This window comes from Lepidochelys kempii, chromosome 18 (assembly GCF_965140265.1).
Source record: "Lepidochelys kempii isolate rLepKem1 chromosome 18, rLepKem1.hap2, whole genome shotgun sequence".
In the NCBI taxonomy this organism is placed as follows: Eukaryota; Metazoa; Chordata; order Testudines; family Cheloniidae; genus Lepidochelys; species Lepidochelys kempii.
The window spans coordinates 6,026,101-6,050,533 of record NC_133273.1 but is presented as its reverse complement, the minus strand read 5'-3'; the positions used below and the strand labels follow the sequence as shown (position 1 = coordinate 6,050,533).

General features: G+C 46.1%; 1 protein-coding gene and 1 long non-coding RNA gene across 11 annotated transcripts in view; one reads left to right on the top strand and one right to left on the bottom strand.

The window, feature by feature from the left end:
* LOC140899967 (uncharacterized) overlaps positions 1 to 21,945 on the top strand; it is a 53,534-nt gene extending 31,589 nt beyond the window's left edge. The window contains exon 6 of one of the 2 annotated variants that reach the window (XR_012155522.1): positions 21,871 to 21,945. This is a non-coding gene — a long non-coding RNA (uncharacterized lncRNA). Of the gene's footprint in view, positions 1 to 8,305; positions 9,257 to 21,870 lie in introns of those variants that run through there. The other variant, XR_012155525.1, reaches the window with a different exon arrangement.
* Positions 1 to 24,433, bottom strand: part of EPHB2 (EPH receptor B2) — a 406,427-nt gene that overhangs the window by 363,991 nt on the left and 18,003 nt on the right. The gene's annotated exons all lie outside the window — the stretch shown is intronic.

The following is a 24,433-nucleotide window of genomic DNA, read 5'->3' as shown; positions in this document are numbered from 1 at the left end:
CGGTCTTTTGAAGTGGATATGGGAATGCAAATGATCACTCCAAAGGGAGAGAAACTTTGAAATAAAGGATTGTTTAGTTTAGAGTAGTTCCTGCAACAGTCTCCTAGACCATTGGCTCTCAATCTTTCCTGACTACTGTACCCCTTTCAGGAGTCTGATTTGTCTTGCATAGCCCCAAGTCTCACCTCACAAACTCTTTGCTTTCAAAATCGGACATAATACAAAAGTGGCACAGCTACACTACTACTAAAAAACTGCTGAGTTTTTAATTCATACCATATAATTATAAAATAAATCAACTTGATATAAATAGTGTATGTACATTTCAGTGGATAGTATACAGAGCAGGGTAAACAAGTCATTGTCTGTATGGAATTTTCATCTGTATCGATTTCACTAGTGTTTTTACATAGCCTGCTGTAAAACCAGGCAAATATCTAGATGAGCTGATGTCACCCTGTAAGAGCTCTACATACCCCTCGTTGAGAACCACTGTCCTAGACCTTTGCCAGGCAATTACAGTCTATTCAGAGGAGGGATTCTCCAGCATTTCCACTTCAGAAAAAGAGGTGGTGTTCTCATGAGCTACCTCCCCGCAGACAGTTCATTTCCCAGACCAGAAGGACATCTCCAGGCACCACTGGGGATACGGGGGCAAGTGGAATCCTTGCTGCAGGTGCAATACACCACAGGGGGCGCACCAGCGCTCGTGGCACAGCAGCAGAGTGAAGGAACGTTGGGCCAAATAATGACAGGAGAGTTCTTTCGAACCAGGATAGCGTTTCACACCCAGAATCTGCCCGTTCCCCTGGGGGAGGAAAGGACTCCTGGGGAAGGGGCTGCATATTCACGGGGATGAGAGAGATTGTAGCTTTCCACTCGCTCCCAGCTCCCCATGCTTAAGGACGAGGGCACATGGGGGCAGGTGACTCTGGGAGGGCCAGAAGCCACCACAAGCAGCAGTGATCCAAAGTGTGCATGAGAAGAATCCAGCTCCTGCAGGTGACACTTTCCCGAGAGACTTGGGCTGGAGAGGGATCCCTCAGCCCTTCCAGTCTCAACGCACCCATGCCCTGCTCCATCCCCTCCATGCCCAACCACGGGCTCCTGCCAGAATGGATGGATCCCACCTAGGCTTCTAGAGTCACCCGACTGGTTTGTGGGGCCCAAGCACAGCGGGGCCAAAGCTGCCAGACATGAGCTGCCTCCCTGGCAATCCCAGATGGGAGGGAAAAGGCCTAGCTATGATCGCTAGAGGCTGCTTGGACTGCATGGAGGCACAGCAGAGATCTAAGAGCACTTGCTTTATATTTGCCTGTACAGCATCCGCCTCTAGCAGCCAGTCAGTAAAGCCACAATACATGCAACCTAGCTCCTACCCACTGGCTATGGAGCACGGGAACCGTTCAGCCCCATCCCACCTGCTTCCGCCGAAGCCTCACTCCGCCGGACACCTCTCTACACTGAGTATCCAGGTAAATAAGAGCCATCCCAGCAGCAAAGCCGCCCTGCACTGACTGATCAGCTGTGTGTCTGTTTCACAGATTAAATCATAATACTAAATAATTGGCAATTGTCCTCTCTCTGTGGCATCTCCCCTGCAGGCACATTTACTTCAATAGTAACAAGTAACAATGTGAACACAAACGTGAGAGGAATCCATTGCACAATTTAGCCACATACACAAGGACACCAAGCTGGGGGGAAAGCAGGATCAGCTCTATCCATTCATGGAGCAGGATACAGGGGGTCAAGACCAAGGTTTTATTTCCGGCTCATGTCAGTAACCTATACACTGAACTAGGGGCTACACCAGGGCTAGTTTCCCAAAACTAAGGGAAAATTATGAGCAAAATTTAGTAAGATATGAAGGAAAATTGGGAGTGCTTTAAGAAGAGTTTATTACTGGGCCAAAAAGCCATAATTCCACAATCAAAAAAAATGACGATACTTTTTGACATCCTGGATCAGTGTGAAACAAAGGCAGCAATTAGAAAGAAATAAGCAATACATAACAAATGGTGGAAAAGGAGTAAGAGAAAAAATTAGAAGTTATGAAGTGATGAAAATTGATAAGGGAAGTGAAGGACATTAGGGAAAAATAAGGGAAGTGCTAAGGACAATAAGCAGGAGTTTAAGTATATTAGGAAAAAAGAAATCCCAGCAATGATGGAGATGACAAAATTGTTAATAATGATGCAGAAGCAGTCAATAAATATTTCTGTTCTGTACTTGGAAAGAAGCAGGATGACGGACTTGTACTGGAAAGTATTTCATCATCCTCATGTGGTACATTAGTAACTCAGGAGGATGCTAGATGACATATGCTACGGGATACAGATTTTTAAAATCATCAGGCCTGGGTAACTTGCACTGAGGGGTCCTAAAAAGTTGGCTAAGGACATCTCTGTTATGCAGATAAACTTTTCATACATCTTGGAATCCCAGGGAAATTCCAGAAGACTGATAAAGTGCTAATACAGTACTGAGCCAACAGACAAAAAGGGAAAGTGGAATGACCCATTAACTATAGGCTGGCTAGCCTGACATCTGTCCTGGGCAAAATAATGGAAATGCTGATACAGGATTCAACTCAGCAAACTGAAGGATAGGAATGTAATTAATGCCAGTCAACAAGGCTTTACAGAAAATAGGTCTTCTCAAACAAAGCTGGTTTCATTCGTTTATGAGATTAAAAATTTGGTTGATAAAATGTTACTACTTAGAGTTTTGTGAAGCATTTTGAGTTAGTAGCACACAACATTCTGATTAAATAATTAGCTCTACTCAATATCAACAGAGAACTGGCTGACAGATCACAAGAAATAGCTGTCGATAGCGAGTCATCACTGAGGTGTTTCTAGCGGGGTTCTGCAGGTACCTGGGGTACCTGATGCTCTTCAACATTTTCATCGATGATCTGGAAGTAAATATACAATCATTGCTGATACAAATCTGTGGATGAAGATTGGTGTAGTAGTGAATAATGATGTGGGCAGGACAGGTGAACGGATTCGCTTGGTAACTGGGGCCATTCAAACAAAATGTAATTTAAGACAACCAAACGCAAAGTTGCATATCTAGGAAGAGAGAATACGGGCCATCCTTACAGACTGGGGAACTATATCCTGGAAAGCAGTGACTCTGAAAAGGATTTAGCAGTTACAGTGGACGAGCATTGAACATGAGCTCTCAGTGTGATGCTGTGGCAAAAAGCGTCAATGGGATTTTTGGATATATAAGCAGTGGGTAGGAAGCAAGGAAGTGACCACGTTTTGTATATGACATTGGTGAGACCAATACAGGAAAACTGCATCCAGTTCTGGTGTCCACATTTTATAAATGGTGTTGAAAAATTGGAGTATGTGTAGTAAAGAGCCACCCCAATGATGCAAGGGCTGGAGAAAGTGCCTTGCAGTGAGAGACTTAACAAGTGCAACCTGTTGAGTGTATCGAAGACAGAGGGGACTCGTGTGTAAGTACCACCATGGGGAGAAAAACCAGTACCAAAGGGCTCTTTAATATAGCACTGAAAGGCAAAACAGGAACTAATGACTGAAAGCTAAACCCAGACAAATTCAAATTAGAAATAAGGCGCAAATATTTAACAGTGATGATGAATAGCCATGGGAACAAACTATCTAAGGGAGCGATGCATTCTCCATCTCTTGATGTCTTCAAATCAAGACTGGATGCCTTGCCAGAAAATATGCTTTAGTCCAGTAGTCCCCAAACTTTTCACGTCATGCTCCCAGTCACCCCATTCAGCGCCCCCGCCCCCAGAAGCCATGGTCAGGAGCGGGACCGTGGCTCGGGCTGAAAGCCAGAGCCGCAGCTGGGGGTGGGTCTGGGGCCAGGGCCAACAGCCAGGGCCAACAGCCAGGACCAGGCTGGGAGCAGGGACCAAGGCTGGGGCCACAGCTGAGGGAGGGGGCAGTGGTGAGGGCGGGATCATAGAATCATAGAATATCAGGGTTGGAAGGGACCCCAGAAGGTCATCTAGTCCAACCCCCTGCTCAAAGCAGGACCAATTCCCAGTTAAATCATCCCAGCCAGGGCTTTGTCAAGCCTGACCTTAAAAACCTCTAAGGAAGGAGATTCTACCACCTCCCTAGGTAACGCATTCCATGTTTCACCACCCTCTTAGTGAAAAAGTTTTTCCTAATATCCAATCTAAACCTCCCCCACTGCAACTTGAGACCATTACTCCTCGTTCTGTCATCTGCTACCATTGAGAACAGTCTAGAGCCATCCTCTTTGGAACCCCCTTTCAGGTAGTTGAAAGCAGCTATCAAATCCCCCCTCATTCTTCTCTTCTGCAGGCTAAACAATCCCAGCTCCCTCAGCCTCTCCTCATAACTCATGTGTTCCAGTCCCCTAACCATTTTTGTTGCCCTTCGCTGGACTCTCTCCAATTTATCCACATCCTTCTTGAAGTGTGGGGCCCAAAACTGGACACAGTACTCCAGATGAGGCCTCACCAATGTCGAATAGAGGGGAACGATCACGTCCCTCGATCTGCTCGCTATGCCCTTACTTATACATCCCAAAATGCCATTGGCCTTCTTGGCAACAAGGGCACACTGCTGACTCATATCCAGCTTCTCGCCCACTGTCACCCCTAGGTCCTTTTCCGCACAACTGCTGCCTAGCCATTCGGTCCCTAGTCTGTAGCTGTGCATTGGGTTCTTCCGTCCTAAGTGCAGGACCCTGCACTTATCCTTATTGAACCTCATCAGATTTCTTTTGGCCCAATCCTCCAATTTGTCTAGGTCCTTCTGTATCCTATCCCTCCCCTCCAACGTATCTACCACTCCTCCCAGTTTAGTATCATCCGCAAATTTGCTGAGAGTGCAATCCACACCATCCTCCAGATCATTTATGAAGATATTGAACAAAACTGGCCCCAGGACCGACCCTTGGGGCACTCCACTTGATACCGGCTGCCAACTAGACATGGAGCCGTTGATCACTACCCGTTGAGCCCGACAATCTAGCCAGCTTTCTACCCACCTTATAGTGCATTCATCCAGCCCATACTTCCTTAACTTGCTGACAAGAATACTGTGGGAGACCGTGTCCAAAGCTTTGCTAAAGTCAAGAAACAATACATCCACTGCTTTCCCTTCATCCACAGAACCAGTAATCTCATCATAAAAGGCGATTAGATTAGTCAGGCATGACCTTCCCTTGGTGAATCCATGCTGGCTGTTCCTGATCACTTTCCTCTCATGCAAGTGCTTCAGGATTGATTCTTTGAGGACCTGCTCCATGATTTTTCCAGGGACTGAGGTGAGGCTGACTGGCCTGTAGTTCCCAGGATCCTCCTTCTTCCCTTTTTTAAAGATTGGCACTACATTAGCCTTTTTCCAGTCATCCGGGACTTCCCCGGTTCGCCACGAGTTTTCAAAGATAATGGCCAATGGCTCTGCAATCACAACCGCCAATTCCTTTAGCACTCTCGGATGCAACTCGTCCGGCCCCATAGACTTGTGCACGTCCAGCTTTTCTAAATAGTCCCTAACCGCCTCTATCTCCACAGAGGGCTGGCCATCTCGTCCCCATTTTGTGATGCCCAGCGCAGCAGTCTGGGAGCTGACCTTGTTAGTGAAAACAGAGGCAAAAAAAGCATTGAGTACATTAGCTTTTTCCACATCCTCTGTCACTAGGTTGCCTCTCTCATTCAGTAAGGGGCCCACACATTCCTTGGCTTTCTTCTTGTTGCCAACATACCTGAAGAAACCCTTCTTGTTACTCTTGACATCTCTGGCTAGCTGCAGCTCCAGGTGCGATTTGGCCCTCCTGATATCATTCCTACATGCCCGAGCAATATTTTTATACTCTTCCCTGGTCATATGTCCAACCTTCCACTTCTTGTAAGCTTCTTTTTTATGTTTAAGATCCGCTAGGATTTCACCATTAAGCCAAGCTGGTCGCCTGCCATATTTACTATTCTTTCGACTCATTGGGATGGTTTGTCCCTGTAACCTCAACAGGGATTCCTTGAAATACAGCCAGCTCTCCTGGACTCCTTTCTCCTTCAAGTTAGTCCCCCAGGGGATCCTGGCCATCCGTTCCCTGAGGGAGTCGAAGTCTGCTTTCCTGAAGTCCAGGGTCCATATCCTGCTGCTTACCTTTCTTCCCTGCGTCCGGATCCTGAACTCAACCAACTCATGGTCACTGCCTCCCAGATTCCCATCCACTTTTGCTTCCCCCACTAATTCTACCCGGTTTGTGAGCAGCAGGTCAAGAAAAGCGCCCCCCCTTGTTGGCTCCTCTAGCACTTGCGCCAGGAAATTGTCCCCTACGCTTTCCAAAAACTTCCTGGATTGTCTATGCACCGCTGTATTGCTCTCCCAGCAGATATCAGGAAAATTAAAGTCACCCATGAGAATCAGGGCATGCGATCTAGTAGCTTCCGTGAGCTGCCGGAAGAAAGCCTCATCTACCTCATCCCCCTGGTCCGGTGGTCTATAGCAGACTCCCACCACTACATCACTCTTGTTGCACACACTTCTAAACTTAATCCAGAGACACTCAGGTTTTTTCTGCAGTTTCGTACCGGAGCTCTGAGCAGTCATACTGCTCCCTTACATACAGTGCTACTCCCCCACCTTTTCTGCCCTGCCTGTCCTTCCTGAACAGTTTATAACCATCCATGACAGTACTCCAGTCATGTGAGTTATCCCACCAAGTCTCTGTTATTCCGATCACGTCATAGTTCCTTGACATCACCAGGACCTCCAGTTCTCCCTGCTTGTTTCCAAGGCTTTGTATATAAGCACTTGAGATAACCTGTTGATCGCCCCTCATTCCCAGTATGAGGCAGGAGCCCTCCCCTCACAGACATTGAGAGAGCCGCAGCTGGGAACTGGGGCCAGAGCAGAGCTGGGGGCAGAGTGGGGCTGGGTGGCACTCCCTCCCTACCTCCCATGGGGGATGACCCAGGCCCCGCTGTGCGCCACCCCCTGAATGTTTCCTTGCACCCCCATAGGGGGTGTGCCCCCAGTTTGGGGACCACTGCTTTAGCCAAACACAAGTTATTGGGCTCAATATAGGAGTGTCTGGGTAAAATGTAATGGTCTGTGTTATTCAGGAAGTCAGACTAGATCTAATTTTCCCTTCTAGTCTTTTTTGTAAATCTAAAGCTTTGTCACAAACAGTCTGTCAAGATTTACTGAAAAATTACAGATACAAATGATAGGGAAACCATACGTTTCCCCAACAACCTCTCTCCCCTACTCTGCACTACTTCTCAGAAAGGAGGCCAATTTGCAGGCATGACCCCATCTCACACAAGAGGTTCCGTCTCATCAGCAAACTCATTACCGTGTTTCTAGGGGTGGCATCAGCAGCTCATTAGCAGAGGAGCTGACAAACTGGAGAAGATTCATGGAAACGCCACCGATAGGAACAGGCACTGGCTCAGGAGGAAAGTAGAAATATAGAACTTTTCATGAGGGGTGTACAGCCCCTAGCAAAATGGGGGCAGCTGGGGCTTCTAGGTGCTACTACAAATATTTAATAATAATAGGGCTATAGAAATATAATAGAGTGGAGCTAATATGGAGACAAATGAGACTGATCATTCTTCACTGGAGAAAAAGAATGGTCTTGTGGTTTATGAACGTGAATTTCAAATACTTACAATAGTCTCCCCACTAACAAGCTACAAACCAAGAATAATTTGCTGACATTATATGATGAATAACGCTGACATTTTTTTAGACCACCTAGAGAATCTGGACAATGGGTTCCCATTAAAACTAAATTTGCAATGAGGCGTCCAAATCCCCTTTATCCCGTGAAACTCTCAGCCTCTCTGTTTTTAGACCATTCTCAAAAGAGGAAAAGAAACTTCTCCAGGTAAACTGCTTGTCCCAACCTACACCAGAATTATGTGCAAGGTGTAACACTGCGGAAGGGGGAGAATTTATAAGCTGTAGCTAGGAGAAATGGGACTGAAATTCAAAAAAGGAAATGTAAAATGCATATTAAGAAATATCCTGGCAATTAGATATACAAGACCATGGCACCGTCTCCAGAAAGAGGTGGTAGAAGCCCCATAATCCTTGAGATATTTAAACTAGACAATGGTATAGTCCATTACTAGATGAAAATGGTAGAATTGCCAACAGTAAGGCAGAAAAACGCTGAATAGTTCAATAAATATTTTGTATTTGGGGAAGAATAAAACAGATGATGTAGTCATACATATGATGATGATGAAACATTTTCCGTTCCAATAGTATCTCTGGAAGCTGTTAACAACAGCTGCTAAACCTAGACATTTTTAAATCCTCAGGTCCAGACAACTTGCATCCAAGATTTTGAAAAAGCTGGCAAAGGTACTCGAGAGAGTAGACCATTAATGGGATTTCGATAACTCTTGGAACACTGAAGAAGTTCCAGAAGAAATCTAATGTTGTGCTAATATTTAAGTCGCGTAAATGGGACACCTGGATAATAATAGGCCTATCATCCTGATACAGATCCTGGGCAAAGTAATGGATCAGATGATACAAAACTCAAATAATAAAGAATTAAAGGAGATTAGTCTGATAAATGCCAGTCAACAAGGGTTTATGGAAAGTAGATCCTATCAAACTAACTTGAGATACTTGTAATCTCATCAAAAGGTTTGGCTGATTAAGATAACAGTGTTGATGTAACATACTTAGACATCTGTAAGGCATTTGACTTCATACCAACAAGACAAACTGACTGTATTGTGATAAGGTGGCCAAGTGGCTAAGGCAATGGACTGCTAATCCACTGTGCTCTGCACTTTTGTGGGTTTGAATTCCACTTTCATCGATTCTTCGTCTTTGGGTTCAACAGAGGGGTACGTGGGTGAAATTGAATAGCCTCCGATATACAGTAGGTCAGACTCAATTTCTGGCTTTAAATTGTATAAAACAACTTTTTGATTAAAAACTAAAACAACACATAATTAACACAGCATGCACTCACTGGCTAATATAGGTTTCAAAATGTATCAATGGGTAATCATCATTGAACAAGTGTATTTCTTTTGGGGTCCCACAGGGATCAGTTCTTGGCCCAATGCTAGTTAATATTTTTCATCAATGACCTAAAAAAAAATAATCACCATCAATAACATTTGCAGATGACAGAGATTGGCGGAATAGTAAAAATGGAAAGGACAGGTTACGGTACAGAGTGATCTGGATCACTTGGTAAACTGGGCACTAGCAAACAATATGCATTTTAGAACAGCCAAATGTAAAGTTATACTTCTAAGAACAAATAACGTAGGCCATGCTTACAGAACAGGTCCCTCTGCGAAGGAGTAACTGCAAAGTATTGTGTGTAGGTATGTGTATATATATATATATATATATATATAGGGATCCTGGTAAATAATCAGCTGAACTTTGAACTCCCAGCTCATGGGATCCTTGGATGTATACATGGGAATCTCGAGTAGAGTAGGGAGGTAATATCTCTGCATCTGGCACCAGTACATCAGAGCACTGGCCTAGAACCCCGATCTTGGACCCAGGTCCACTCAATTCTTGGGAAGCAGTCTTGGCTGCCACATCACACCAACTCATTGAATTACCCGGGAATTCAGATACTCGGGTGGGCCAGCTTCAAGGATTCCACATCCTGCTTCCTGACTGGTCACAGGATTTTGACCCTGATTGGCTGATGATGATATATAAACTTCCTGCTTCCTTTCTGGCCTTGTCTGAGCAACAAGCCATTGCCCACCAGTTGCTACTCAGATCCTACGTGCCCCTGCCTTTCTGCCTCTCCCACCCTGCCTTGCTGTACCTTCTCCTTGGCTGGGATCTTCTGGCTATCAGATCTCGTGTGTGAATTCAGACCACTAATATGGACTACTCAGAAAACATGCTTTATAGTGGCAGACACCAGGAGTGCAATCTATTAATCTTAATAGAGAGAAGGTTAAGGGGTGACTTGACTACTTACAAGGGGGGCAAAAATTGGATAATGGGCACTTCACTCTAGCACAGAAAGGTCTAACACAATCCAATGGCTGGAAGTTAAAACTAGAGAAATTCAGACTGGAAATAAAGTGTAAATTTTTAAGAGTAAGGGTTAATAAACCATTTTGATTCAGGGTTGTGGGGAGTTGTCTGGCACCAGCAAGTCAAGTCAAGATTGGATGTTTTTTCCTAAAAGATGTGCTCTAGTACAAGCTGGAATTTGGGGAAGTTACACCCTGCGTTATGCAGGAGTCAGACTACACAGAATCATAGAATATCAGGGTTGGAAGGGACCTCAGGAGGTGTCTAGTCCAACCCCCTGCTCAAAGCAGGACCAACCCCAACTAAATCATCCCAGCCAGGGCTTTGTCAAGCCAGATCTCAAAAACCTCTAAGGAAGGAGATGCCACCACCTCCCTAGGTAACGCATCCCAGTGCTTCACCATCCTCCTAGTGAAATAGTGTTTCCTAATATCCAACCTAGACCTCCCCCACTGCAACTTGAGACCATTGCTCCTTGTTCTGTCACCTGCCACCAGTGATGAGCTGCCAAAATCTTAACCGCTTCCCTATAAAAAGTTCTGATGTAAGGGATGTGCCCCAGTATGTATTTTTTGTACCAACAGGGTTACCATACGTCCGTATTTTCCCAGGAGGAATTTTTAAATTTTAAATTTTAAATCCTGGAGGGCGATTTAAAAACCAAAAAGCCTGACCTGTCTGGGGAAATACAGGTATGTGTTAACCCTTCCTGAAGTTCTTCCTCAAAAAGATGGGCCTGAGCTAGAAATGAGCTCTGTTTTACAAGTGTGGGGCCCTGCCACACCCTGGAAGTGTGCTAGGGGGACCAGATGTCCGGATTTTATAGGGACAGTCCCGGTTTTGGGGTCTTTTTCTTATATAGGCTCCTATTACCCCCCACCCCATTCCTGATTTTTCACACTTGCTGTCTGGTCACCCTAGGGTGTGCACATGTGTGGGTCCCAGCTGTTCCCTGCCCCCCTCATTGAAGCAGGTGTGCGGGGTTACTGCCCTGGGAACTGCAGGGCACCAGTGGACATGGGGCCAGCTGGAGGCAGGGGGTGCGGCGCTGGCTGGAGGCAAGGGGTGGCTGCAGGCAACGCAGGGGGGTGCGGGGCTGGCTGGAGACAGGGCAGGGGGTGCAGCGGGGGCTGGCTGGAGGCAGGGGCTGGCTGCAGGCAGGGGGTGCAGGGGGTGGCTGGAGACAGGGGCTGCCTGCAGGAAGGGGGTGGGGGGAGACAGGGGCTGGCTGCGGGCAGGGCAGGGGGTGCGGCAGGGGGTGGGGCAGGGGCTGGCTGCAGGCAGAGAGTATGAGGGTGGCTGGAGGCAGGGGTGGCTGGAGACGGGGGCTGGCTGCGGGCAGGGCAGGGGGTGGGGCAGGGGCTGGCTGCGGGCAGGGGGTGCGGGGGGTGGCTGGAGACAGGGGGTGGCAGGGGGCGCGGGCAGGGGGCGGCTGGAGACAGGGCGGGGATGCGGCAGGGGCTGGCTGCAGGGGGGGGGTGCGGGGCGGCTGGAGATGGGGGCTGGCTGTGGAGAGGGGGTTCAGGGGTGGCTGGAGACAGGGCAGGGTGTGCGGCAGGCGCTGGCTGGAGGCAGGGCAGGGGCTGCGGGGGGTGCGGCAGGGGCTGGCTGTGGGCAGGGGGTGCGGAGGGTGCTGGTGGGCAGAGCGGCTCCGAGCAGCCTGAGCAGCAGGATGCAGCCCCGGCCCAGCAGAGCAGCCGGGGACCCACCCGGCAGCAGCAGGAGCCCCAGGGCCAGGGGAGCAGCAGCATCAGGGCTTGTGCCCAGGGCCAGGCGGCAGCCCACAAGCTCCCGCAGCGCAGTGCCCCCGGTGGGCAGAGGAGGAATTACATCACTTCCTGGCCACAGCTCGGCAAAGCCTCAGCGCCCCCTGCAGGGAAGCGGGTTAACAACCGGTTCTAAAACGGCTTCAAAATTTAACAACCGGTTCATGCGAACCAGCTGCAGCTCACCACTGCCTGCCACCACTGAGAACAGCCGAGCTCCATCCTCTTTGGAACCCCCCTTCAGGTAGTTGAGGGCTGCTATCAAATCTCCCCTCATTCCTCTCTTCTGCAAACTAAATAACCCTAGTTCCCTCAGCCCCTTCTCGTAAGTCATGTGCCCCAGCTCCCTGATCATTTGTGTTGCCTCCGTTGGACTCTCTGATTTGTCCACATCCCTTCTGTAGTGAGGGGCCCAAAACTGGGCACAATATTCCAGATGTGGCCTCACCAGTGGCGAACAGAGGGGAATACGTACTTCCATCAATCTGCTGGCACTGCTACTAATGCAGCCCAATACGCTGTTAGCCTTCTTGGCAACAAGGGCACATGATCACAGTGGTCCCCTTCTGGTTTTATAATCTATGACTGGATAAAGTATTCTGTCCTACAGAGATTAGCCCTGAAGTGGACCTCTGGACACCAGTTAGATGGAACCTAATGCACATTTTCCACCTAAGAAGAAACAAAGAGAAAAAGTACAAACAGAAGTCACATAGAAACTCAAAACAAGCAAAACACCATTATCAACCTTAAGTAGATGAGAAACCTAAATCATTACCTCTCCCACCACAGCCACCTGCCCTGGTTAACAGTGAATAGACAGGTTCCCATCTGACAGCTGTCCACTGACATACTGTATATAAAACAACTGGATGGTTTAAATCTCTTTCCAAATTGGCAGGTTGCCCTCACAACTGGTGCCCTTGACGCAGTGACACACATGGGGGATACAAGTGTCAGATTGTGAGTGCTGTTTGGTTTTCAGGGCTCCATTTTGTATTCCAGCTTTCATGTGGAAGCATGACTCATGTTGTATTGCAACCTCCACTGTGGATCAGAGCATCCAGTTCATAGTAGGGCCTTGACATCTTGGGGACAGAATGTCTGATACATTGGCACAAAGCAATCTAGGGCAATCCTGCTCAACCCTCTGGGCATATACTCGAGCAGCTAGCTTTTGAGACGCTGCCACAGTTAACCGTCCACCTGAGCAGAGGTTTACATCTCTCAGCTGTTGTGTAGACACACCCTGAATGCCTCTCAGCTACCAGACCATCACAACACCATGACTCCCTACACAGAAGCAGATGCGGGAGGAAGGTGGAGTTCAGAAGTTCCCCTGCTTCATGAAGCACGCAGGCAAAAGCGGGATAGAGGCTGCCTGGCCTTAGGACAGTGACTAAACACAGGACTCACAATAGGCATGAGACCTCACTGTGGGGACTGCATTCAGCACTGAGTGTTATTTTTCAAATAGCTCTAATTCTAGTGTGCTTTGTTCAGAGTAAAGTGTCTCTGGATAAGGAATTCCTTGGCTAAGCCTGTGTTCCTTGTTGACCTGACATGTTGCCCCTGAAAAGGAGCTCAGAGTGCCCACAGGGAGGTCTGAGGGAGCATGTTCAAACAACTGAGGGTAGGCTACAGCAGTGGCTATGAGGTCTAAGGCAGCCACACTGCAGGGTCCCACTGCCCAAGAAGTCCACCTGGGAGTGCACCAGAGACCCCAAGCAAGGATCATAATCCAGTCCCCAGGAATTTAGCAGAATATGGGCCCACTCACAACAGACTGGTGCCAGTCCAGAGAGGTGGAGGGCTGAGCTGGGGAGGGATAGCTCAGTGGTTTGGGCACTAGCCTGCTAAACCCAGGATTGTGAGTTCAATCCTTGAGGGGGCCATTTAGGGACCTGGGACAAAAACTGGGGATTGGCCCTGCTTTGAGCAGGGGTGGGACTAGATGACCTCCTGAGGTCCCTCCCAACCCTGATATTCTATGATTCTACAGGTTGTGACAAGGAATCTCGGCAGAGGCTGACAAGGGAACATGAGGTGTGTAAGCAGGACAGGAGGGCAGGGCAATATGCACTGTGACTCCCAGCACTGCCCCCGTCCTAAGATTAAACAAGAGACTCCAACACTCTCACTCCAGCACCTTTCACAAGATGTAAATTCATAGTTAAGAATCCCTTCGAAATGGAGACAAAGCAGCTGCTGTTGTCAGTGTCTCCGAGCTTCGCTGCTGGAGCCTCTTACCCCCTGCCCTCCCCAGCCAGCTCCACTGACATTCAACACCATCTCCCCCAAGGCAGCCCGCAGTTGGGTTCCCTCCACTAATCCACGGAAAATGCCATCCTTTGGGGGTCACTTTAAAGTGGAGCATCCCCTTCCCCCTCAAGACTCAGTCAAAGCAAACACCAGCCCCATGAAGGGCAAAGGGCCTCGCAGCCAACGGAGGAATTCTTGGGCTTGACGGACTGTTTATAGAGTCTTTTACAGGGAGGGCAGGTAATCTAATACCAAGTACAGCATTTTTATACTGCTCTCAGAGAGTTCAGCTGCGATTAAGTTGCTGGCAAAGCCCCATGGCACATAAAACGTGGAGTCCTGCGAGTCTCGACCCCATCAGAGAGCCCCGAGAATAGCCGCGGTGTAACGACTCCAGCAGGATCAGCCATATCAGTGACACATCCTTACAGCGTGACCCGCCGCAGGCGTTGGTTAGTGCCAGCCATTGGGAGGCTCCTAGAAGTCCATGTGTGAGGCATGCTAGAAGGCAGCCTCCTGGTAACAGAGTGGCATACGTTTAGTGCTTTTCATCGTGAAAGATCCCGAAGTATTTTTCTGCCTTAAGAAAATTATTTATATATACACACACACACACCCCCACACACCACATGGATCACTGCTCCAACCCCTTGAGAGCAGCCACCTCTGGGGTGAGCCACGGCAGCTGCTTAATAGTCCAAAGCAACAAGTGAAGAACACTGTATCTGGAATGGCAGAGGGGTGTAGGTAATGTAGAGAGCTGGAATTCAATAAGCAGGTATTCACCACTGCTCTTACAGAAAGCACTGTAGGAAATTCAATGGCCAACAGGGCCTCAGTCTCTCGTCTCATTCAAAACACAGCACCTCCAGCCACATAGAAGAGGGGGAGGGGGGTGCTAAGGCACAGAGCAGAGCTGATCAAAAAAAGGAATTTCTGTCTCATGGAAAATTCCAATATTTAGACATATTTTCATGGCAAGTCTGGGCAAAAGGCAAAATATTGAAGCTTTTCACAGAATGACAAGTTCCAAAAAAATTCAATTTGGAAATGTAAGAATGTTTAATTTTTAAGTCTGTTCAACACTAAACTGAGTCTGCATGACCCACTGTGGTATCTCTTGGGAGTTGTCTTCTGAGTGCCTCCTGCTCCCGTTCTCCCCGATAGCCTGGACTCCCTGGCTGAACTACATATCCCATGATGCATCATGACACCTCACCAAAAATGAAGAGTGTAGTGCATCATGGGAGATAAAGTCCAGCCAAGGAGCCTGACTCCTAGAGGAGAATGGGAGGAGGTGGTACACAAACTGACTCCAAACCAAACGTTTCAATTCGGAATGACCTGTCCCAGAATAAAGTATTTTGATTTGCCAGATGGAGAATTGAAGCATCTGTGGAAGTCATTCCGCAGAAGCAGTATGTCCCTTCAAAAACCATTCAGACAAAGTTCTCGTCCAGCTCTAGCACGGACGCGGATAGAGGAGCACCAGTCACTGATTTGCTAGCCCCACTCCACGGCTCCTGGATGCGACTTCACTCAGACGTACTGACCCAGCATTGCCCTGCTTAACTTCTAATAGCCAAAAGGTCCAATTGTATTGATCTGTTTCCTTCATAAATGCTCCACGTTATACAGCTGGAAGCTCTTTCAAGAAGGACCTCTAAAGAGCACTGGGACACCAGGGTTGCAACAGCCCTAACAGCTGGTGGTCAGTAACACATAGAAAAATAGAATCATAGAATATCAGGGTTGGAAGGGACCCCAGAAGGTCATCTAGTCCAACCCCCTGCTCGAAGCAGGACCAATTCCCAGTTAAATCATCCCAGCCAGGGCTTTGTCAAGCCTGACTTTAAAAACCTCTAAGGAAGGAGATTCTACCACCTCCCTAGGTAACGCATTCCAGTGTTTCACCACCCTCTTAGTGAAAAAGTTTTTCCTAATATCCAATCTAAACCTCTCCCACTGCAACTTGAGACCATTACTCCTCGTTCTGTCATCTGCTACCATTGAGAACAGTCTAGAGCCATCCTCTTTGGAACCCCCTTTCAGGTAGTTGAAAGCAGCTATCAAATCCCCCCTCATTCTTCTCTTCTGCAGACTAAACAATCCCAGTTCCCTCAGCCTCTCCTCATAACTCATGTGTTCCAGACCCCTAATCATTTTTGTTGCCCTTTGCTGGACTCTCTCCAATTTATCCACATCCTTCTTGTAGTGTGGGGCCCAAAACTGGACACAGTACTCCAGATGAGGCCTCACCAATGTCGAATAGAGGGGAACGATCACGTCCCTCGATCTGCTCGCTATGCCCCTACTTATACATCCCAAAATGCCATTGGCCTTCTTGGCAACAAGGGCACACTGCTGACTCATATCCAGCTTCTCGCCCACTGTCACCCCTAGGTCCTTTTCCGCAGAACTGCTGCCTAGCCATTCGGTCCCTAGTCTGTAGCTGTGCATTGGGTTCTTCCGTCCTAAGTGCAGGACCCTGCACTTATCCTTATTGAACCTCATCAGATTTCTTTTGGCCCAATCCTCCAATTTGTCTAGGTCCTTCTGTATCCTATCCCTCCCCTCCAGCGTATCTACCACTCCTCCCAGTTTAGTATCATCCGCAAATTTGCTGAGAGTGCAATCTACACCATCCTCCAGATCATTTATGAAGATATTGAACAAAACCGGCCCCAGGACCGACCCTTGGGGCACTCCACTTGATACCGGCTGCCAACTAGACATGGAGCCGTTGATCACTACCCGTTGAGCCTGACAATCTAGCCAGCTTTCTACCCACCTTATAGTGCATTCATCCAGCCCATACTTCCTTAACTTGCTGACAAGAATACTGTGGGAGACCGTGTCCAAAGCTTTGCTAAAGTCAAGAAACAATACATCCACTGCTTTCCCTTCATCCACAGAACCAGTAATCTCATCATAAAAGGCGATTACATTAGTCAGGCATGACCTTCCCTTGGTGAATCCATGCTGGCTGTTCCTGATCACTTTCCTCTCATGCAAGTGCTTCAGGATTGATTCTTTGAGGACTTGCTCCATGATTTTTCCAGGGACTGAGGTGAGGCTGACTGGCCTGTAGTTCCCAGGATCCTCCTTCTTCCCTTTTTTAAAGATTGGCACTACATTAGCCTTTTTCCAGTCATCCGGGACTTCCCCGGTTCGCCACGAGTTTTCAAAGATATGGAGTAGGGCTGTTTGAAAATAAACTTTTCACACAACCAGGAGACCTTACAACAGCTATGTCCTGTCTCTCAGAAGCACGCAAGTCTGCCTGGCCTGTGGCAGAACATGTTGATCACAAGTGGACTCCTAAGCTATAGAAATGAGCATTGCAAAGCTCTAACACCCTAGATATCCTGGCAAGGAGTGCCGCATAGGAACCAAGGCAGAGGAGAACCAACATCCCCATCGGACGCTCACAAGACAACCTGAACCACAGTTCTTCCTCTGCATCACAGCTGTCATGAAAGATGCGGGCATCCCGGGCCTAAGCAGCCCCAGAAAGTGTGTTCTCCCCGCACACACGCGCGGCATAGCTGGACTCTAGGTTGTGTGTGTGATGAAATTTTGCCAACAATCCACAACAACTGACTCTGGGCCATGCAAAACCCTGCAGCGTGCTCCAGCCTCACCTGGGAGAAAAGGATGGAGACTCTGTAGGGTGTTCAGATTCTCCTATAACTTGTGCAGGGGCCAGATTCAGATGAACATTCATGCAGTTTGCTCTGCCCTCCCATCAGATGTAGGAATCCAGACACTTTATTGGGATCTGCATGTGCACTGACAAGAGACTGGACCCCAGGCTCAGTGTGTGAGAATCAATGTTTGGACTAAAAACTTACCAGTAATTTTGACCCAGTGATTTGATATGAAAGACGACAAGGGACCATCTATAAGCTACAAAGCTCTGCATTACTGCTCAGAGGTCACAGCTCAGACAAGAACCTGCCGTTCAGTCCTGCCAAAGATATGGTGGTGAGGAGCTGGAATATCTAGTGACAGACAGAGATTAGAGAGAGAGAGAGAGAGAGAGAGAGAGAGAGAGAGAGGGGTGGGAGAGTGTGTGCACTAGAAGATTAGACAGACAATCAACTTTTAAAAGGAAGATTGTAAATGAAGACAGACATTTTCTGCTCAGCGCCTAGGGCCTTTATTCCTAATGCACCACACTGAGGAGCAGATACTGTACATTTCTGTCTAGACCAGCTCTGCAACCCTTAGGGATCTCATCGGACTCTGCTGGCAGTGCTCCTCAGAGACACGAGCTATGGCTGTGGATTTTGCAGGACAGACAGTACCCAAGGATTTGAATCCAGGCTCATATTGCCTGGGTGTGGTTTCCTGCGGGGATGGGTTGTGGGGGAGCTCGGAGGACAGAAACTGTGTGAGGTGGAGAATGAACCCCTGGGCAGGCATTGTGGTCTGTGCACTGGGACGCAAAGCACTATCCAGGGCTATGACTGCTTTGCAGACAGACAGAGGGAGCTGCTCACGTGAGGTCTCTGAGAAAGCGTCTGAGGAGGGCTCAGCATCCCCAGCTGCGTACGGGTCTGTCCTGCCAGCAGATGGGACAGCTCACTGTTCTCCTCCTCAAAGTAAAGCCTCAGATGAGGCTTCCCAAGCAGTACATTTAACCATCTGAACCAGCTTCTCATGGGGAATGAGGACCTCAGCAAGGACTCTTACTGAGTCTTCGACTTTTTAGAACTCGCTGCCTGATGGTGAGCTCCCCAGGGCATGGCCTGTCTTTACACGGTGTCTCTCTGCCATGCCCAGCCCAGCCACACCCTGATCCCTGCTTGGTGCCGCTAGCCGCTCCAGCAGTACAATGATGTATCATAACAACCCTGACAGTGCTGCACGCTGCTAGATGGAGGCTGATCTGCTGGAGAAGAATCTGAAGAAAGAAAAATTAATAAGATCTACGTCTCTGTATGCTTCTGCTTCTTCTACTAGACCAGCCCAGACCCTGGCAACCTCCCAAACTCAGGTCAAAATACAGGGCCAGATTCTCAAGAGCTCAGCACCCATAACTGAGAGCTCAGTGCCCACTGAGGCACCTAAATGCCAGGGCTTTGTGTTCAATGATGTTTTGCAGCATCCTTCTGCCAGAGCCCAGATGAGTTGCTACCCCAGCCAGGGGGCCAGTGACAGCATGCGCACCTTTTAATTCTCACCTCGGGTCTGCCTTTCTTTAGATGTGTTGCCCAAAGCTGACTACAGAGCAGCAGCCAAGGCCTCGCCCAGCGGAGGAGATTAAACACCCACCTGTGTGAATTTACGTAAGGATGGGACCCTGCCAGAGCTCACAGTGATCCTCTCTCTCGGTCTCTAATTCTGCTTTTTTCCAAATTTCAGTTTAGGAAACACTGGGACAGATCCATCTCTGGCACAGCTCTGTGGACTCTGGGTAGGGAGAAGTATCTGAGCCGCTGAGAGCTGGCCTGCAGCCCATGACTCCTCAAACATGCCTACTCCCCACCTGTGTTTTACAGTCATGTAATCCACTAGTCTTAATAACCAGCCATTGCTAGTAACTTAACAAGTCTTTATTAGATAGGCAGTTAAAGACAGAGCATCTGAACTCCAGTCTGTCAGTCTAACCTAAAACCAGCTGCCTCCTTCTGTCAGATCAAAATCCAGGAGTCTCTTAAAGCCACAATAATACCACATCTCCTTTCTTGTAATTTTTTTTCAGCATTTTTATGCAAGTATAAATACATATAAAATCAGAATTATCTTAACAGATTTCTATAAGTCTTTTAACAGGTCTCCTTGGAAGCAGTAATAGTGTAACTTCTATATTTGCCATATTAATGAAGTTCTCTTATTACTTAGAGGACTGACGTCATTTTCATTTTCTTGCTGCTCCTATTGCTGTACTATATTATTTCTTCTTTCAGCCGAGGCCTAGCCTGCACTACAAAATTAGGTCAGTTTAATTAAGTCGGTCAGGGGTGTGAAAAATCCACACCCCATGCAGCTTTGTTCAGCTGACCTAAGTCCCTGTGTAGACTGTGCTAGGTCAATGGGAGAATTCTTCTGTCAGCCTAGCTACCAGCTTTTGTGGAGGTGAATTACCAAGGCCGATGAAAGAACTGCTCCCATCAGCAAAGGTAGCATCTACACTGGCCCAGCTGGGCCACTGTAGCATTTTAAGGGCAGACAACCCCAGAGTCTGGTCTCACAAGTAACAATTGCAAATGCCTCCGATTTCATCTGTACACGTGACCATTACTAGTCATGACGTCATAAGACTACGGTGCTACCTCCTTTGCTACAGTAGCTTTCCAAGCCCATCTTCTCCCATTACAGACACGTACTCCATCATTGGGTTTCAAATCAAGTAGTTCATTCCATCCTAATAATTATTTTAATACAAACTCAACTGATATTGATACTTATTCCTCTCCTTATATCCTCCTTGGAAAAAAACCAATACATAAGCGGTTTCTAAGATTTCTGTTAAGGTTTATCATCTGCACAGTTTATTTATGGTAATGGCGATGTTCTGTAATTTAACAACACCAAATATAAACCAGAATTCACTTCTTCAGCTTCTGTTAGTAATCTTTTTACTATTTTAACACCATTTGCAACTAGCCCATTAGACTGAGGATAAACCTGGGCTTGATGCAATCTGTTTGAAATCATACACATACTGGCAAAAACTTTTGAACACTTGACTATGTAATTGAGGTCCATCATCAGTAATTGCTGTGTTGGGAATGCAATGCCTCGCAAAAACTAATTTCATTTTATAAATTGACTGGCATATGTGTTTTATAGTATAGATATTTCAGGGAAATGCAAAAATGAACTAGAACAAAAGCATTTCCTTTATATTCAAATACAGCAGTAGCTCCCAAACTGGGGTTTGCAGAACGTTACAGGGGGTTCGCCAGAAAAATTTCACTCATGGCGGCCAGAGGACCCCGGCCGTTGGAGGCAGCAGGTGGGATCCGGTTGCAGGGCAGACAGCCTAGGAAGAATGGGGCAGGGCAGGTGGGGCTGGCAGCCTGAGCCCTGCCCCAGTCAGCAAGGAGCCCGCCGCCCGAACTCCACACGGGGCTGGCAAGGAGCTCCACACGGGGCTGGCAGCCCAAGCCCTGGCGGTCAGAGGGACCTACAGCCAGAGTTCAGTGGAGCTCAGTTGATCGGGGTGGTCAACGTGGTCCAGCAGCAGGAGCCCCACGGAGTGCGGAGGAAATTTAAACTTAAATCCCTGGAAATATTCATTTTTAGGAGGGGGTTCATGAGATTTCACAATTTAGTGAAAAGGGTTCGTGGCTGTTAAAGTTTGGGAACCGCTGAAATAGATCTAAGCCTACTTTAGACCGAGGTCTTAAGTTTCATGAATATGTGTCATAGGTTGTTTAGACTGAGCATTTCTATGTCTTTGACATATGTCACATTCTTTATATTACTCTGTCTTTTGGGGCCAGCACAGAACCTCTCACTCTACATTTCATTTATCTATGCCTACATGTCCGTCATGTATGCACTGCAACCTCTCTGCTGTAAACCCTAAAGGAATTACTACTCTATTGCCTTTAACCAGAATTCCTTCTATTACTGATAAATCTTGAATAAATTGATTATATGGCTTCAGTATAATTTATTATATCCTTTTTCACAAGCTGTAATAACTGTTTGCAAATTCTCAACCTGTCTACTTGTACAATTTCTTTCCATACTCTTTCTGATACAGAAAACTATTTAAGTACATCTACATGTATCACATCACCTTCTTCAATTACACTGGTTACATTTTAAACTCTAGAAGGAATATCATCAACAATTAATGACAGGTTTCAGAGTAGCAGCCGTGTTAGTCTGTATTCGCAAAAAGAAAAGGAGGACTTGTGGCACCTTAGAGACTAACCAATTTATTTGAGCATGAGCTTTCGTGAGCTACAGCTGTTAGAGCTGTTAGTCTCTAAGGTGCCACAAGTACTCCTTTTCTATCAACAATTAATGATTTGCCTGGCTGATACTCCACTAGTAAATCATATACATAAAATTGAAAAAATAATCTTTGTAACCAAGGCAGTATGTCTGTCATGTTCCTTTTTGAAATATTAACTAATGGCTTATGAACTACTCCTGCAAGTACAGTTCTATCACATACAAAAGTGAGACTTTTTTGCATGCAAAAACCAATGCCAAAGCCTCTTTCTCTATTTGAGCATACTGACATTCGGTTTGACATAGCTCTAGATGCATAAGCAACTGGTTTTCATAGTGCATGACACTTCTGTAATAGAATTGCTCTGAGGCCTTGTTTGGATGCATTTGAAGATAATTTTGTAAGTCTGTTACTATCAAATAACTTCAATACTGGAGCGGTTTTTATTAGTTGCTCAGATTCTTATTGTGTTCATAGTCCCATTTCCATTGATTATTTTTTCAAAGTTAAAGCCCTTCAATTTGTTGGTTGTTTTTTCCTGCTAGGTTAGGTTTATATTTTCCTACAAAATCAACCACACCCAAAAATTTCTGTAATGGCTTCTTATCTTTTAGGTAAGCAATATCATCAATGGCTTGTATTCACTGTGGATCAACTCCTGACTGGTCAGTTCTTCTCCAAGAAATGTTAATTCTTGCACAATAAATTTACATGTATTTTTGTTAAGTTTCAATCCTCCTTTTGCTCTGGGTAATGATTTAGTTAATCTTATATCATGCTCTTCTAAAGTTCTTCCCCATATTACTATATCTATATTTTCAAAAATCTTTTGCATTGCTCCATGAAATACCTCAGGAGCATTAAAACAGTAACATCCAAAAGCTGTGTTAAATGTACATGGCAACTGACCTTCTTGCTCCAAAGATATCTACCTAAATCCATATGAAGCATCAAAAAGAAGAAATGTATTTTGGTCCTGCCATTTGTCCAAATATTTCTTCCCTGGTAGGTATTTTTAAATGTTCCTTTTAAACATACGTAAGTAAGTCTTTCGGATCTAAACAAACGTAAGGATCCATCTTTCTATTCTGCTATTACAGCTGAATTCACCCAGTCGGTTCTTCAACTCTTTAATTATATCTAAATTAAAGAACCTTTCCAATTTCTTTTGTACCCTACTTCTTAAAGCAGTGGTTTTCAATCTTTTTTTCATTTGCGGATCCCTACAAAATTTCAAATGGACCTGTGGACCCTTTTGGAAATCTTAGTCTGTAAACTACAGGGGTCCACAGACCACAAGTTGAAAATCACTATTCTGTAATAATGACAACCTTTCACGGACCCCTTAGACACAGTCTGCAGACCCCCACAGGTCAGCAGATCACAAGTCGAAAACCACGGTCTTAAAACAAAGGGTATTTTTCTAGTTGTATGTATAACTGATTTCTTTGTTTCATTTAAAATATCTGTTTTATACATTGTATCCAATTTACCAATGCCAGTGAATACCTCAAAGTTTTCCAGCATTTCAGAATCCTGAATAGTCTGAATTCTACCAATTAGAATTAGTGCTAAACACGTTTCTAAACCTAAAATAGAAATACTTTGTCCCTTAACTACTACAAGTCTTATCGTTAACTATGACCTGTAATTCACAAATACCATAACAGGAATTTTTTCACCACTATATTAGATTATAAATGAATCTGCATTTGTTCTCCTACTAGAGGTTTTACTTTTAGACATTTTGTAATTTCAGAAGAAATTACATTAGCCTGTGCACCTGTATCTATTACATACAAAATGCATGTTCCATTAGTAGATAGTGTAACTATCCAATCCTCCTTATAGTTCACAGAGTGGCTCTGTTTCAAAATTCTCAGAAACACAATTTTCTTCTTCTGTAACGTCAGCTCTGCATTCCTTACTTGGCATCTTCTCTGAGACTTTTGAATTTGGAACTGAATGTATATTTTTAAGTTCTTCCAGACGTCTCTGTTTACCAACTTTCGAGAATAATTCTGTTTCTTGCAGGTGTGACAGGTTTGACCATCTGCTGGACATTGTCTAGGTTGGTGGCTCCCTGCACATTCTAGAGCATTCTTTCATATGCTCATATGTTTTAACTTTAATACTTTGACTCTGTTTTCCTCCATAGCCTTTTTTTTTTAATATACACTTTCTTATTAAGTCCATATTCATATCAGTTGGTTTTCTTTCTAAAATGTGCAATTGTTGATTAAGTTCAGCAGTTTGGCAAATTCTCACTGCTCCTTCTGGATTTAGATCTGACTGTTCTAATCTTCTTACACAGAGATCTTTTATACGCATCACAACTGATCTCTTATTGACTCAGAAAATTACATCTGAGTTCTTATCTTTAGATCTGTTTTAAATGATTCAAAAGTCTCTTCCTCCATTTGATTTGAATGAAACTGAAATTTTTCATTTCATTAATCTCAAAA